At 48.2% G+C, this 16,381-nt stretch overlaps 1 long non-coding RNA gene across 1 annotated transcript; it reads left to right on the forward strand.

The window, feature by feature from the left end:
- The first annotated feature begins 305 nt into the window (after window positions 1-305).
- On the forward strand, window positions 306-1,687 carry LOC139049660 (uncharacterized). Its single transcript, XR_011508481.1, has 3 exons — window positions 306-419; window positions 558-739; window positions 1,211-1,687. It is a non-coding gene; the product is annotated as an uncharacterized lncRNA (long non-coding RNA).
- Window positions 1,688-16,381: the final 14,694 nt, after the last annotated feature.

Raw genomic sequence — 16,381 nt, forward strand, 5'->3', positions numbered from 1 at the left:
CGGCTCGTTGGAATGAGAAGCGAAGGTTGCGGCGTGCTACAGAGACTGTTTCTAGGTGGCTTTGCTACGGCGCAGCGACTACGCGCCCCGCATCGGACGCGGTGAGCGTCGAGCAACGCAGCGTTCGGCGCGACAACGAAATGCGCGCCTGAGCAAGCGCCGCACGCCTGAGCCGACGGCACCGGCTTTTCTGCGACACGAGCTCCTCAACGCTGTCGCGGAAAGTGTCTGCGTTCACCCGGTGAACGCAGCGCAACCGTTAGGTTCACCCAAACGTCACGTCCGGGAGGCTACATCCGGTCTTTGTTTTTTCACGTCCGTGATGTCACATCCGGCCTTTTTGGCGGCATAATATGGCATATGGCAGGTTCGGAGTGCACGAAGCGGTGGATCGCTTATTTTTCGGGCTTTTGCTTCTCGTAAGTATACTTCGTCTTTGCGTTTGATGTGCATCTGCTACGCGTAGCTAATCTTTCGACTGCATGATGCCATATATAGGTGTTCTGTGATGATACTTTATAGCCAGGTTCCTCACGAGCTTTTGTGATGCATTGCAGGGACCGCCACACCGGCCAGCCAGTGCTACAGTGTCCTAATGCAGAGAACGTATATTACACGGAACTGCGCTCCTTCAGAGTTATTTAGAGTCTTTGTCAGAAGCACGTAACAGTAACATTACTTGGTTACGGTGCTGCTACATGGCAGAATATTTGAATGGCAGATGTCCCGAGTGCGGCATGTAAGTACGTACGTACGCGCGCTTGTTTAGCCTAAATAAGAGTTTCTATTGTTCTCCAATGGAAATGCACATTCCTGATGCACGGTTCAGATCTGCCGGCTAAGGGCGGTAGTGAATAAAGTCACCAAATTGCGGCCTCGTTGCGGTCTCGCATTGCGGCCTCATTGCACGGTCGGGAAAAATTGCTTTAGAACCAAAATTTCGCTGCGCTGTCAGTAGCCATTCACTGATAAGCTTTCTCCGCAGCGTAATGCTCAGTGCAGGTGTGATGGGGGTTGTGTGTGCGGTCGGTATGTGACCGATATTCCTGAACGCAGTGTCATTCAGCGATGTGCACAGCTGTGGCTGATTGTAGAATGTGGGCTGTGACAGGAGTGATGGGGACCATGCTCCTGCCTCGGCCAAGGTTGCAGCGATTTCAGAGCTGCAGGGATCGCCCAGGCAGAACCTAATCTCGGCCCTATGCTGCAGCTCCAGCTTCTTGAGACGGGCACGTGGTAGTGCCACGAGTGGGAGGACGTACCGCAGGCGTGAGGTGGCTACTGCATGGTACAGCCGCAGAGCCCACCTAGTGGTGCAGCTCTGTCCTCGGGCAACAAGCTGGGAGACTGCCTTGTGGATCCGGAGGACCTGGACATGCAGGGTCTTGACAGCAGGCAGCCAGGTCAGCCGGTGATGAACGTGTAGCCCCGGGTACGTCACTGCCGGGCTTCAAGGTCGCCTTCCAGTTGCAGCTGTGCAGCGGGCGGTTGCTCTTGGGTGGAGCAGCATGGCCTCCGTCTTCCTTGCCGAGATGGCAAGGCCAATGCAGCTCAGGTAAGCAGCGGCGGTGTCGAGGGCTCTTTGCAGAGCCGAGCGCGCACTGCTGTGGCTGTGTGGTGGATTTCGCACACATAGGGCGATGTGGTCCGCGTTGATGGAGGTATTCACGTGGTTGTGGGGGTCAGTCTGCAGGACAGCAGGCAGTCGCGGGCCAGGTTGAACAGGAAAGGGCTCACCACTGATCCTTGTGGGACGCCCTCTACCAAATAGGAGCAGGGCCTGCTGAACGACTGGATAGGGCAGGCCGTCAAAGGCCCCCTTCATGCCGATAAGCACCAGGAGCACGGCGTCACCGCAGGCCTTGGCCTCTTCCAGCGTGGAGACCACGTCCATGATGGAGTCCGCACTGCATCAGCTCCGTCGGAAGCCTATCTGCTCATCGGCCAGAAAGCAATGGCCTCCACCAGCTTGCAAGCAGCAGAGGTGAGTGAGACTGGCCGATAGGAGCTCACGTTTTTCAGCCGGCCTTCAGGATGGGGGCCACGTAGGCTGTGCGCCATGACTCCGGCACCTGCCCTGACTGCCAGATGTTTAAGCAGTCAAGCAGGTGCAGCTGCTCGCTGGCGGCCAGGTTGCGAAGCATTTGGGTTCCTTGTGCACTGGGCTCCTGGTGCACTGCGATGCTTGGAGCTCGTGCAGCGTCAGCGGGTCCTGGTAGATAGCCATAACCTGGCTCGATGGCCACCCTGGGTGGTGAGAGAGAAGGGAAGACGGAAAGGCAGGGAGGTTAACCAGGCTGAGTCCAGTTTGCTACCCTACACGTGGGGAGGGGAATGGGGAGTGAAAGAGGAAGAGAGAGAACTTAAGTGTAGGATGTCTATAGTCGGGCACTCAAGTCTGTTGCGCTCAGGTAGCGAAAAAGCGCTCGGACTGCTTTCTGGGCCAATGAACTGTGAGGCCAGGCTCCCAAGACTGGATGACAGGCCATTTACAGAAGCGAAGACCCTGTGTGGTGGTTGTGCAGGCAGCTAGGCAGGCTGACGGAAGGCTGCCCTACCTTCAGAATGGCTGCAGTGCGTGGTACAGCCAGCGCAAACTGGTTGGCGAGGAGCTCCGTAAGGGCCTCTTCGCTGATGCTCAGCGTGATGGCCACGGCGAGGACAGGTTGTAGGCTTCCTCTCCTGCTGGTGAGGGATTTGAGCAGTCTCCAAGCCAGGGGTCCCCTGGACCTGCCCTCGATGGCAGAGCAGAGGCTCCTCCTGCGCCGGGCTTGGCGTCTGCAGCGGGCATCTGCACGTCTGTACTCGGTCCAATGCTCTGCCTTGCCCGTCCGGATTGCTCCACGCTCCATACGGCGCCTGGAGGCACGAATGTTGAGCAGGTGGAGGTCCAGAGCGGGAGTATCTGGTTGGGTAGAGCACTGAACGGTGGCAGCCTGAGCACAATCCACGATGGCGCTCAGGAAGTCACGGCCATCGTCCAACTTGCTGCAGTGCTTCCGGAACAGGGACCAGTCTGTGACGTAAGTTCTTTACCTAGGCCTTCTCCCAGACCTGGGGCTGATCACAATAGGGTAGTGGTCAGACCCCCATTTGTCCGAAGTTGTGGCCCAGGAGTAGGAGCACTGCTCAGTGTTGAGGGAGAGGTCAATGGCCGTGCGAGCACTGCGGTAGACGTAGGTGGGCTCCCTGGTGTTCAAAGGTCAGCAGGCCAGCTCAGCTGATGGCATCTGTGAGGCCTTTGCCTCAGCGGGTGCAGCTGCGGCTTCCCCAATCCGTGTGGTGTGCGTTGAAGTCACTGCACAGGACTGCATGCCCACCAAGGCGAACAGCCAGCTAGATGAGGCTGGAGGGATCCCACGGCTTTCCTGGACGGATGCAGATGCTCGCCACAGCCGTGTCCTGGCTGCCAAGGCGTACCACAATGGCGCATGACTCCAAGGGGCCACCGGCGATGTCAGCAACAGGTAGAACAGCACGCGCCAGGGTGCTGCGGACATAGATTGCCGTGCGTGGCTTTCCTGGCTTATGGACTCCATCTAGGCAGGGTGCCGCAGTGCAACTGCGTGTGGCACAGGTGGTGGCACCCGAGTAGTCGGGAAGACGTAGGTTCTCGGCCACGGCATATGTCTCCAGCAGTCCGAGTACTGTATAGTGCGGAATATAGGTTGAGGTTTTTTCCCAAAAATATTACTAAAAGTTCACCCCTTGACTTACATATTGGCCCTTGGCACAGCATGAATAGTCGTCTGGCAGCATGTAGGAGCGCAGACCTTTCGGCATCCACATTGTTATCGCCCCCTTGGTGACCGACGCGGCCCAACTCGCGGGTGCTGCGCGGTTCTTTATTCTGACGAAGTTCTTTATTCTATGGCGCAGTGCACCCGAAGCTCAAAGACAGGGTGGCGGATTTTGTCCGCGAGCATCGTGCCAGATCTTTGCCAGTCACAGCAGAACTCATCTGCATCAAAGCTATTGAGATCGCCCGAGAATCCGGACTGCCCAAGGAACAATTCAAGGGCTCCATTTATTGGGTTCGTCGCTTCACGCAACGCAAGGGATTCGCACTTCGACAGCGCAAATCAATCTGGCAGAAGCAGCCAGAGGCATACGAGGACAAGTTGGTCGAATTCCAGCGCTATGTTATCCGTCTCCGGCAGCAGCATGGCTACATGTTGGTACAGATCGGCAACGCTGATGAAATGCTGGTGTGGTTTGACATGCCGTCGCTCACCACAGTGCGAACGCGGCACAAAAGAAGTCGAGCTTCTTTCTATGGGGAACGAGCATTCACGGTGATGCTCGCGTGTACTGCAGATGGCAGAAAGCTGCCCCCATACATAATATTCAAGAGGAAGACGCTGCCGAAAGAGGCTTTCCCACGGGATGTCGTTCGCGTGAATGAAAAGGGCTATATGGACGAGGCCCTCATGCTCAATTGGATTAAGACCGTCTGGAATCGGCAACCAGGGGCACTCTTGCGGTGTCCGAGCATGCTCGTCTTGGATGCCTTTCACGGGCACTTGACCGCAGGATTGAAGCTGGCACTCCGTGACGGGAGGACGGAACTCGCTGTCATTCCGGGAGGCATGACGTCAACACTTCAGCCAATGGACGTCGTGCTCAACAAGCCTGTTAAAGACCGTGTCCGTGAACAATATAATCAGTGGATGGCCGGCGACAACCTGATGACCCCAACCGGCCAGCTGCGCAGGCCGCCTCTCGTCACTGTGGCCACATGGGTGTCGCAGGTTGTGCTCGCTGCCCGACGATATGGTGGTGTGGGCATTCAAGAAGTGTTGCAAAATTTTTTGCATAAGCCAGGAACGCACACAGGAGTCCAAAGAACTCTGTCACCAGGAGAAAAAGTTACAGCACAGTGGGTCGAGTCGTAACGAAACTTGCGAGCGTCCTGGGAGACGTCGGTGTTAAGCGGGGCGAGGCGTCTGCACTCTGCGAGGCGAGACACCAACTGTTCCAAGAAAGGAACTGATGGGGGTACAGGAGTCGAAAGGAATGATACATCAGGAATGAAACTTGGTGAACAGCCATAGATGAAGAAAAAATGTTAAAATGCAGTCGAATGGCGAATAGGCGAATGTCATGAACGACAGGATTGCGTCCCCGTTCGTGTGGCCAGGGTAGATGTACAGTCGCATGCAATATGACTTGCAACACTCTTGTTCGTTGTTGAAGGGGCTCCACGGCTGCGCAGCAGCTCTGACATTCGAAATAGCAGATTAATAGACACCACTAATTGAAGCTGTGTTTCGGTCTGGAACTTACCATGTGTCTGCACAGCCGTACAGCCTTGGAACCCCTTCGACCACGGGCACTGGTGTTGCAATTCATATTGCACGTGACTGTACATCGCAATCAAGCTGTTGGTCTGCGGATGGTAACTGGAAGTCGTCTTGCGAATTGTGTTAGAGGCGCACAGAACTTCGGTAAGGATAGAAGAGAGGAAGACTGCTGCGGTCACTGAGGAGAACGCGCGGAGCGCTGCGGTGTAAGATAATGTTGTGTAGAAAGAAATCGGCGACTTCAGCAGCAGTCCAGGATGGTAGAGATGCTGTCTCCGCATAGCCTGGTTGGATGGTCTATGGCTGTTGCAATCCAACGATTTCCATGTGAGGTCATGGGAAGAGGACCGTACAAGTCTATTCCAACTACTTCAAAAGGCGAAGCGGGACAAGGCAGAGGTTGTAAAGAGCCAGAAGGAGCTGTTGGGTTTGCTTTGACAATGAACGCAGGGTGCAACATACTTCGCAACGGCTGAAGATGGGCCAGGCCAGGAGCAGCAACTTCATATTCTGTTGTAAGTCTTGTGGTAGCCTAGAGGACCAGTCGTCGCATGATCGTGAAAGGCTTCAAGCACCTCACATTGCAGAGAACATGGTATGACCGGGACCCATTTGTTGCCATTGATGTGATAAATGTTGCAATGTAAAACCCCATTGTGCAGCTTGAATTGATTAAGTTGTCGACGAAGTCAGGCGTTTGGAGGTGACGAAGAATTCTCCATGCGTTGGAGAATAGTTCAGCAGTATGGGTCGATGCGTTAGTGGGACACAAGGACAGATGGGCTGTTGTGTCTTAGCCATTCGAGGGCTACAATGGGTAAAGCCGATGAAGAGGACTCAGGACGTACACAATCACGGAGAGGTTATGGTGAATCGTCATGATTCGGCAGAGGGTAGCAAGAGAGAGCATTGGTGTCTTGATGCTTCTTTGCAGCCCTGTAGGTGACATTGAAATCGTACTCCTGTGGGTGAAGCACACAGCAACCCAGGTGACCTGATAAATTCTTTAGCGATGAAAGCCAGCACAGTGTGTTATGGTCGGTAACGACTGTGAAATGGCGGCCGTGAAGACATGGGTGAAATTTTTGCACGGCCAAACAGCAAAGCACTCCTGCTTGGTTATGGTGTAGTAATTTTCTGCACTGGTTAGTGCACAACTAGCCTAAGCAATTACTCGTTCGCGGAATGTGTTGTCGCATTGTAGTAGAATGGCACCGAGGCTGACTGCTAGCGTCAGTGTGAAAGATGGTGGGCGCGGTTGGATCAAAGTGGCGCAGTACTGGGTCTGACGTCAGGGCATGTTGCAAAAGCAGGAAAGCATGTTCACATTCGTCGGACGAAACAAAGGGTGCATTACTGGGGAGGAGTTGATGGAGCGGGGACGTAAGTGTAGCGAAGTTGCATATGAAGTGCCGGAAGAAGCAAGTCCAAGAAAACTGTGCATGTCTTTTTGACGCAGTGGACACAAAATTCGAGGATTGCAGTAAGCTTCTCGGGGTCCGGACGAATACCTTCTTTGCAGACTATGTGCCCCAGAACTTTGATGGCCTTGCTGGCCAAACTGCATTTGTGTGTATGTGTGTGTGTGTATGTGTGTGCGCGCACACGCGCGTGTGCGTGTGTTGAGCTGCAAACCAGCATTTGCAAGACAGGCAAGGACTTCATCAAGATGTTGCAAATGTTGTGAGAACATGGTTGAAAACACAATGTCGTCGAGATAGCACAGACAGGTTTTCCATTTCAAGCCACACAAGACTTATCGATCATGCGTTCGAATGTGGCAGGCACATTGCAGAGTCCAAAAGGCATCGCACTGAACTCGTAGAGCCCATCAGGGGTAGCAAATGTCGTTTTTGCTTTGTCGGATTTGAACATCGGTATTGGCCAGTAGCTTGGTCTAAAGTCAAGGCTCGAAAAATACTCAGCACCGTGGAGTGAATCTAGTGCATCATCCATCCGTGACACGGGGTGAACATCTTTGCGCACGATTTTGTTCAGCGCACGGTAACAGACGCAAGAACACACTGAGCTGTCTTCGTGACAATTGCAACGACATGAGTGTCAACAGCTCAAGTGACAGTTGATCCACGAGGCAACAGTTGGGGTTCGATTTGGTTTATTGCAGTAAGCAATGCAGACCCCTCAGAGAAGCGAATAAGGCCAGGGGTAATCAGAATTGCTCGAGATAGGGTATGGTCATAGGGTAGAATGAATACGCCGCCATCCACAATGTTACAGGAGTTGACACCTATAATCTTTTCTCTAGGTGGCCAAAGAACGTGATCGGAAGAGGTGACGAGACGAATGCATTCTTCGTGGTTAGGAAGAGAATTGCCAGTGGCATCATCCAGTTGTGTGAGGCGCTGACGACAAGAGATAGAAGCAAACGCCAAAGATAAGAAGTCCCACCCCAAGATGAGTTCATGGGTCACTCACGAAATACCGCAAAAACAATGTGGTGAAGAATTTAGTCAATGGACACACGAACAGGACACGGTGCGATTGGACAAATAATAACCTTGGCCGCTGCACAAAGAGAAAGGCCGGAGTAAGGCAATTCTTGTGTTTTATAGAGTCCCAAACAGTCACATGGCAATAATCGCCAAGCGTCTTGTAACATGGAGCCACCTCAGAATTTCGCCAAACAAAGATGATGGATGCAGCCAGTCTTGCCAGATAACTACATTTTGACTATTCTGTATTGTTTGCATTTTTTGTGTAAAAGGAATTGTCGCAGAGAGTTTTATCTTCAGTGGCCTTCAGTTGACGTCATCTGCTACAACTAGCACATAAGTTAACTCCATAGCACCACTAGGATGGAGACATTGTGTCGTGGGGTGCTTCCTTAAAAGTGGACAAGAAGATTCTAAAGGAAAAGTGTGAGATGGTCACAGTAATAACCAAGGCATTTGGCATGGGAATGACCCAGCTATGAAAGTATTATCAGATGTGGACAAGCATATAATACTAAATGGCGCCTTGCACGAGTCCCAAGTGTCAAATGTAATGAGTATTGTGCATTGAAAGGGCCAAAAATGTTTTGTACATGCAAGGGAACACTATGGGCATTTGATAACAGTTGCTTAGATGTACTACATTAACAGGAACCAAACGAACTCCCTTAGACATAAGCATGCAGCAAATTCAAGGACTAGATGAAGCTTCAAAGAAGTAACTGCATGTCATGTAGGATAGGTGTGAAGGACCTTTGTGCACGAGATCAGTGACAAAAACACTAAATGAATGCAGTACAGTGTCTGTATCATATCTTCTGCATACCAAACTAGCCTGGAATTTCAGCGTTCCTTGTCAGTTCATTTAAATAGGCACTACATTGTTCAAAGTGCAATATTGTTCTACAAAACATAATATGCAAGATGTAGCATGCTAACCCTCGTGGCTCAACAACTACTGAACCGAAACCTCAATGAGCAGTGAAGCTCCCTTGTAATTTTCATCGTAACCATACTTTCGCTCTTGAAAGCGAACCTCTTTAGTGAATTTGCTTGTGTATTAATTTTTCTTTAGGCAAATATTTTTTATACATGTTAATGTCTCAATCCTGCTTTTTCTTTCCGGGGCTAAAACAAAATGCCTCTTATTTCACTTTGACCTTTTGACCTAGGAAGCCATCATCTGGTACTGTGTACAGCAAGCACATGCTTCGGGCAAGGAGGGAGCCAGCGCCATATCTACATCAGCAAGAACCTCGGTGCTCAAAATAATCATTTTCTGTGCAAATACCTGTCTTTTTATACTTCCAGCATGAATTAATAAGTTTCTTTTGCCTTCACATGCAGGAAGGTTTATAGGAATAAATAGTGACTGTTGAATGCCCAGGAAAAGCCTTGAAGCCATTTTACATGTACAGTGATAAAGTACATGTGTACTTGATAGTAGAGAAACGAAAGGCAAAGTAACAGGCAAAATGCTCGGGGCAGCAGTCGTATAAATGGTAGATGAACACAGCTGATTGTGCTGTCCAATTTTATTCAGTTTGACCAAATGTTGCAAGAATTGCCTTCAATATGAATCATTCAGTTTAGCCAGCTAAAGTCGAACTCGTACAAACTTTGGAATGTCTGCTGGGAATTTTAGCATAAATGGTATGTGTGCATCCTTCAGCAGCACCACAAGCCCAGTAAGGTTTTTGCGTTACTGTCCCCCCTCCCTTGGGGTTATTGCAGTGTCTACTTCAAGTGCTTGAGGGTATAATGGAAAATGACTCCATTCTCCAATGAGAAGGCTATATAAATATGCAGGACAAGAGCTTGTAGGCCTGGTTATAAGCATGAATTAGATATGTATAGACCAAAGGCAATATGAATACAATATGTTAAATTGCATCCATATGTGTGAACTGCCCACATCAAAGGAAAGAAAGTGCAATACTTGCAACCTACCAACATAAACATCAGTCTAGGGAAGGATTCTGTAAGGATCCACTAAGTGGACTGTTTCAGCACACACTGATTAGGTAGAGCTATAAGCTGGTAGAGCAAGTGGCAATCATCACCATGGGCTCTCGTGCTCTATTCATTCAGCGTGTACTGGAATGGACAGTCCACTTAGTCAACACTTACAGACTAGCCCCTAGGGCTGTGGAAGCACGCAGTATATTAAGCTTAAGTCTGGAGTGCTACCTTCTGCTTATGTGGCAAGTCCTCCTGTTTACCTGTTCCTTTCAACTGAGAGCTGAGCACTGCCTAGGTTAAGTCAGAAAAAGCAACCAGCGTCCATAGAATTCAAACTATTACTATTTGCCCTATATAAGGGGACAGTGAAGCCTAAAATGACACTTGACTTGGGCCATATTTTTCGCGATATGCCCGAGAATATTGGGATTTCCCATCAATTTTACCCTTCCTACATCACATAGTGAACAACCTGAAAACTTAACACTGTTGCGCAGAGCGATGAAGGGTCAGGATTTGAGCGAGAAAACAACACATGACACCTGAGCGCAAACTATGAACTGGTTTATTTTTCTGCAAGTGAAGCGTACATAAAGCCTACACGCATGCACAGGAGCCCTCTTCCCGGTCTACCTACACCCTTTATTGTCAGTGATTATGCTAATCTCTTTATTGCTGAGTGAAATAGACGGCGGGCTGACACATGAGCCCTGTGGGTCCACCTTGAAGTTGTATGCTTCCACGACTTGTCTTTTCCTTTGGTTCCTACTTTTCAGCAGAATCATTGCCTTGTGATAATCACCAGTTGATAGTTTGTGCTCAGGTGTCTATTGTTTTCTCGCTCAAGTCCTGTCCCTTCGTCACTCCGCACAACAGTGTTAAGTATGTTGAACCAACTAGCACACTGCACAATTTTCCTGATCTTGAAAACAATTGTAAACTAAAGTCCGTGAGAAACAAAGTGTCTGTCATGACATACAGATTTATGCATGATCACTTTGCTATATAAAAATACAATTTTAGCCAATGTTAACGAAGAGCTTCACTTCTGGAGTTCACTTAAATAATGTCTGTGATGCATTGTGACAGTACGAGGTCCTGGAGATCCTACTGTGGAGATATGTCAACATTGAGCCTATTCCTGTTTAATGTATGGATAGATGCCTTCACGAAGAGTTGGAGAAACTGCACAATACAATGTTTTATATCACATGTAATAATTATGCTGTGATAAAGTGTACACGCTGAGCTTAATGTTTTAGAAAAGCTCAAGAAAAGGCTCCAGAATAGGTATGATGGATAGGCAACCTTTTATTTGGCTCTCTTCATAGTGAAATCTAGACGCATCACCTCAGCCGCACTTAGTAAAATCTGTGGGCTCGTACTGCCCATGCCTTTACTGCACAAGTTGCCTTGGTGCTCCCAGTCTTGACAGGTAACACTTAAGCACACTCTCATGCACGTGTTTGTTCCAAAGCTACAGCTGCTAACTAAAGTAACTCCCACATGCAATTCTGTAACTCTAGACCTAACTGCAAAAACGCATGCAGTACTACGAGTTTGGCATGGAGTCCACATGACATGTGCACAACTTCAAATTTCGTATAGGCAACAGATAACTGGTAACCTGTTAGAGTAACAAAATGGATGCCAAGGAAAATTCACCCAAAGCCTTAGGCAGGAAAATGAGGTGTTGTGATGAGATAAATAGCAATCACATTTGATCGACTGACTAAAAGCTGGCAGGGGTATTGCATCTGACATAATTGAAATGAGCTGCAGCATGGCATGGTAACTGTGGCAGCCTTTACAATGCCGCGCTCTCTGAATTACACTTATGTGCATCCATATGCTGCAGCAACCAACTGTTTTTATTCAAGAAAGCCAGGTTTGTGGTTTAGCACACATCATACGCTGGCAAACTCACTGATGAGTCAACTCCCTGAGATCATCCCATGAGTCTGAGTGAGCCCAGCTGAGCAGTATTTTGGCGAGTTTGAGCCCGAGTGAGCTCGGCTGAGTAGTATATTCTTATGAGTTGAAGTGAGCAGCTAATTATAATTTTGGCGAGTCTAAATAGTGAGTTCCGATTATTTTGCCAACATATATATGGTCCGTGTACTTTCGAAATTCAGCTACGACACTTGCGCATAGGTTGGAAATTAAGCTTCTCGCCAAGTGACTACTGCATAAATGATCATAGAGCTAGCGAAGAACGATACGCCTTAATGATGCAGCGTGCCACGCGGGATCTATGTGTGCAGCGTGCCAGTGGATGGGTGCGTGTTTGGGAAATTAGGGGGTTTCGACCCATCCACAGATAATTTACATAATACCTTTCTCCATAGTGTATTATTAAACCAAACATCAGGGCCATGGCGAAAATTCGCTTAGGGTGTCCAAAAATTGCTATCGCAATAATACACTATGGAGAAAGGTATTATGTAAATTATCTGTGGATGGGTCGAAACCCCCTAATCGTTCTTCGCTAGCTCTATGATCATTTATGCAGTAGTCACTTGGCGAGAAGCTTAATTTCCAACCTATGCGCAAGTGTCGTAGCTGAATTTCGATAGTACACGGACCATATGTGCTCCGTTGCATCCCACATGCTGGGGTTAATTGCGAATGAAAGGGTGCTATTGTGAGCCGAGAAGGATGGCAGCTTTATGCGCGCTGTCCACGTCCCGTGATCAAGTGCGCGCTAGGGTCAGAGAGCGCGCGACGTCTCTTGCCTGGCCGTGCCCGTGCATATGGCTGTCCGCGCACAGCAGAGTGCATATACACGGCCCGCGCGTGCCACATTTTTTAAAAGTAATTTGCGGCCGGTGTAAAGGCGGCAAGCCGACGTGGCTGCTGGTTTCACGAGTGTCAATTGGAAGTAGCGATATCTAAGTTTCGGGCGAAACTTAGAGAACAGTGACTTCTTTAGAGGGGCCAAAATTTTGGGGCGAATGAGCGGCACCTATAGTAGAATGCAGTGTTCCATTGTAAAAAAAAAAAAAAATAATTCATGTAACAAAATAGAGTGCTGAGTGTTACGTCTTTGTTACATCAAGGTTCAACAAAAATTAAGCGCTGGAAATCAGCGCTGGACGCACATGCAACTCTTACTCCACACAGAAAACATTTGAGAAAACATTTTTTTTAAATACTTTGTACATTTGTATAAATCCCTACCTGCGGATATTCCTCTGGTTTAGCCTAATTATGTGCTGCCTACTTAACTTACTGACGCAGCATACGTATCATTGCGAAATTTATAATTTTTTGCTTTTAGAAAAAGCATAGAGTTATTGAATTTTGCGAACAGAAAAAAAAATTGCAACTTCCAATATAGCGCGCTTCCTAGGCTATTAAATAGCTACAATGTTCAAGGAACGTACTGTTTCCATGTTTACTCATGGAAATTTACTCATGTACTGCTCGTACACCTTGTAATAAAAAGCATATGCATCGACACATAGCAGCTGATATTCTTGCTTATTTTCTCATCACAGAGGTAGATGGGGCACATGAACCAATATGCTCACACAAATCAACGTGACCAACTACTGCGGAGACATGGCAACGAATTCTTTGTTTACCTTGTACACCACAAGTGCGAGGTTTGCGCAATAATTTGACTTCATGAAACCCTATTTATACTACAGGCTTTACGGCAATGCTTGCATGCAGTGCGGTGAAGCGCTCGACAAAACTGCACATATTATATGATTTGTTTGATATTAACTCGAGATGCAAACGTTTGTGCAGGCAGGCAAGCAATGTTTCCATTCACGCAGCACACCAAAATAGCGAGGTATATGCATTCATCTGGTTTCATGACATAGTACTTTTGCCACTAGCTTTACGGCAGTGCTTGTGTATAGTGCTGCGAAGCACGACGGAACTGCACGTTATTATACGGTGTGCTTGAAATCCACTCGAGATGCAAACGTTTGTGCAGGCAGGAAACGAATAATTTAATTCACGTAGCACAACACGAGAGCGCGCTCTATGCAGTCCTTTGATTGAATAAAACTATTTCTGCCACAGGCTTCACAGCAATGCTTGTGTAGAGGGCTGTGAAGCTCGACGCAGCTGTAACATCCCACAGTACACCTGATTTTTACCGAGTTTGTTTTAAAGGGCCCCTCACAGGCTACATAACAAATTTTGGTTATACACTGAAAGTTGTGACGTGCCCTCTAAGAAGTGTTCTACCGCAAGCATTTTTCAAATTGGTTCATTAACAGCAGATAGAGAATGATTGAAGTGCCGCGAACGCATGATTTCAGGAGGCGAGCGTCGCCGCCTATATAAACACTCTCTCGACATTCCCCGTTTCGCCTGTGTAAGCAAATTTCCTTCACTGCGTTCTCCCATACCGGAGCCGAGGGGTCGCGGCGGGTATACCCTGCCGTCTTCTTTTTTTCACCGTCACCGGCACACTTCCGGTGACGGTGTCGCGCGAGCTGTTGCGCTTGTCTCGTTTCCTGTGGCGGACGATAATGCGTGCTCTACACGAGAACACGTGATTAGCGGTATAAGTCAGTGCCCCAGCACTGAGGCAAACGCGAGAGGATAAAAGAGCATTCATGATCGCAATGCTGGAACACATGTAGACAATGACGTATAGTTTCGTTCTCTGCGCGCGTGCAAACGTCGGGAAAAGGAGACGAAACGGAAATTCATCTCTCTAGTTACAGTGCGAAGTAAAACAAAAGCACCCAGACATTCGGGTTGTATTTTTCATTATTTCTCTAAACTTTAATTAGTTCACTGCAGCAACAGATTCAACAAATAACTGATGCTGCCTTGAATCTAAGTCACGTGTCACTCTGAGTGCCATCACAGCACAGCCTGTGCTCCTTTGCAGCAGCAAAGTTACAGGCATTCATCTGCTTGCTGCTGCAATAACATTATGACACTTTAACTCAGAGGTACGATTTTTGTTGTGTGAGATTATAGATAGCCAGTAGACTACTTGTCTGATGTTAAATGCTATGACCCACTGGCAATCCACGATGCACTCAACGAAAACGTTTTTATGCTGTGTGTGGCGTGACTCACCAGTGACCCACACGCAAGAATTCTCGCTCTTGTGTTGCCATCTGAGGTTTGAAATTGCAACTAATATATATTTTTATTGCATTGGACATGGGGTGGCATGTTTGTTTCGGAGAGTGGAGTGGCGGTGCACTTCTCAGTTGGGTTTCTTGCAAACTTTCGCAGCAGTCTTTGAAGTACGTGCCATTGGAATAAGTACCTGCATTTTTCTTGCTACTCCCAAACTTTTCAGCGTGTCTAATAGATAGATCCTCATGCCCCTTACGGATGAAAAAAAAAAAAGCACAATGCAGAGGAAACAAATAAACTTAGTTTTGGGCCAGAAGAATGCACCAGCAACTTCGCGATCACCAGCAGATGAGTCAAGTGCTTCAGTGTCAGATGTTCAGCAGTGGACAGCGAAATCAGTGACAAAGATAGCGTTTACGAACCATCACAGACCTCAGCCAGCATGTCGAATGGAGAGTCAGACCTGACTGATGATTCTGAGGTGAATGATTCAAGATACAATGCTCTCATTTCTCTCAGCCCATCTCTGGAGAAATGGACACCGGCAACAACCACTTCGCCTAGTGTGACACCACACGTAGTCTAGGCCGCCCACTATTATTCAGTTGCCATCTAGCCGTTATGCCCCATCTTTATGTTCACTGTTTATTACGGATGACATTTGGCAAATGATGGTCAATGAAACAAACAGGTTCACACAAGTGTTGAAGTCAACTACTCCTAAATCTAAATCACGCTTGAAAAATTGGACGGAAACCAATGCCAAAGAAATTAAAGCATTTATTCGAATACTGATTTGTATTGGTCTCCTCCGTCTTCCTACTCCCAAATCTAAATCAAAGTTGAAAAATTGGATGGAAACCAATCTCCAACAAACGAAAGCATTTGTTGGAATACCAATTTGTATTAATCTCGTCCATCTTCCTATCCGAGTCACTACTGGGCAAAAAGTAACCTGTATGGTGTTGAACTCATTCATCAAAATATGAGCCGTGACCGCCTTCTCCCTACTTTTGAGGTTCCGGCATTTTGCGGACAATTAACTGGTTGCAGAGTTGCAGGATCATGTCTTTAAGATCCATCCTCTGGTAGAGAAATTGAACCAAAATTTTTGCCACTGTGCTTGAGCCAGGAAAGGAGGTTGTGATAGATGAAACAATAGTGCCATGGTGTGGCAGACTTTCGTTCTTACAGAGTCAGGCTGTTCAAGGCATGTACCAAAGATGGTTACAGGCTAAAGGTTGATGTATATGCCGGAAAGTGTGACTGAACAATTGGCATCGGACATGCCGAAGATGCATGCTTGAAACTCCTGCAAAATTACAAGGAAGTTGTGTGCCCGCTGTCTGTAGACAACTTCTACATGAGCTTGCCGCTCACTTTTCGCCTTCTAAAGGAAGACACTTTCATTCGTGGCACAGTTCGCTCAGTGAGGAAAGGGCTGCCAAAAGATCTCACTGAAGTAAAGGTTGCAAATGGCAGTGTTACCGAACTTCAGTCCAAAAATGGAGTGAAGGCACTGAAGTGGATGGACAAGAGGCCTGTTCTGATACTCACATCTGTCGCCAAATATGAAGCAACTTTGGTGGACAGTGGGAAGAA

The sequence above is a fragment of the Dermacentor albipictus genome, chromosome 9, assembly GCF_038994185.2.
Source record: "Dermacentor albipictus isolate Rhodes 1998 colony chromosome 9, USDA_Dalb.pri_finalv2, whole genome shotgun sequence".
In the NCBI taxonomy this organism is placed as follows: domain Eukaryota; kingdom Metazoa; phylum Arthropoda; class Arachnida; order Ixodida; family Ixodidae; genus Dermacentor; species Dermacentor albipictus.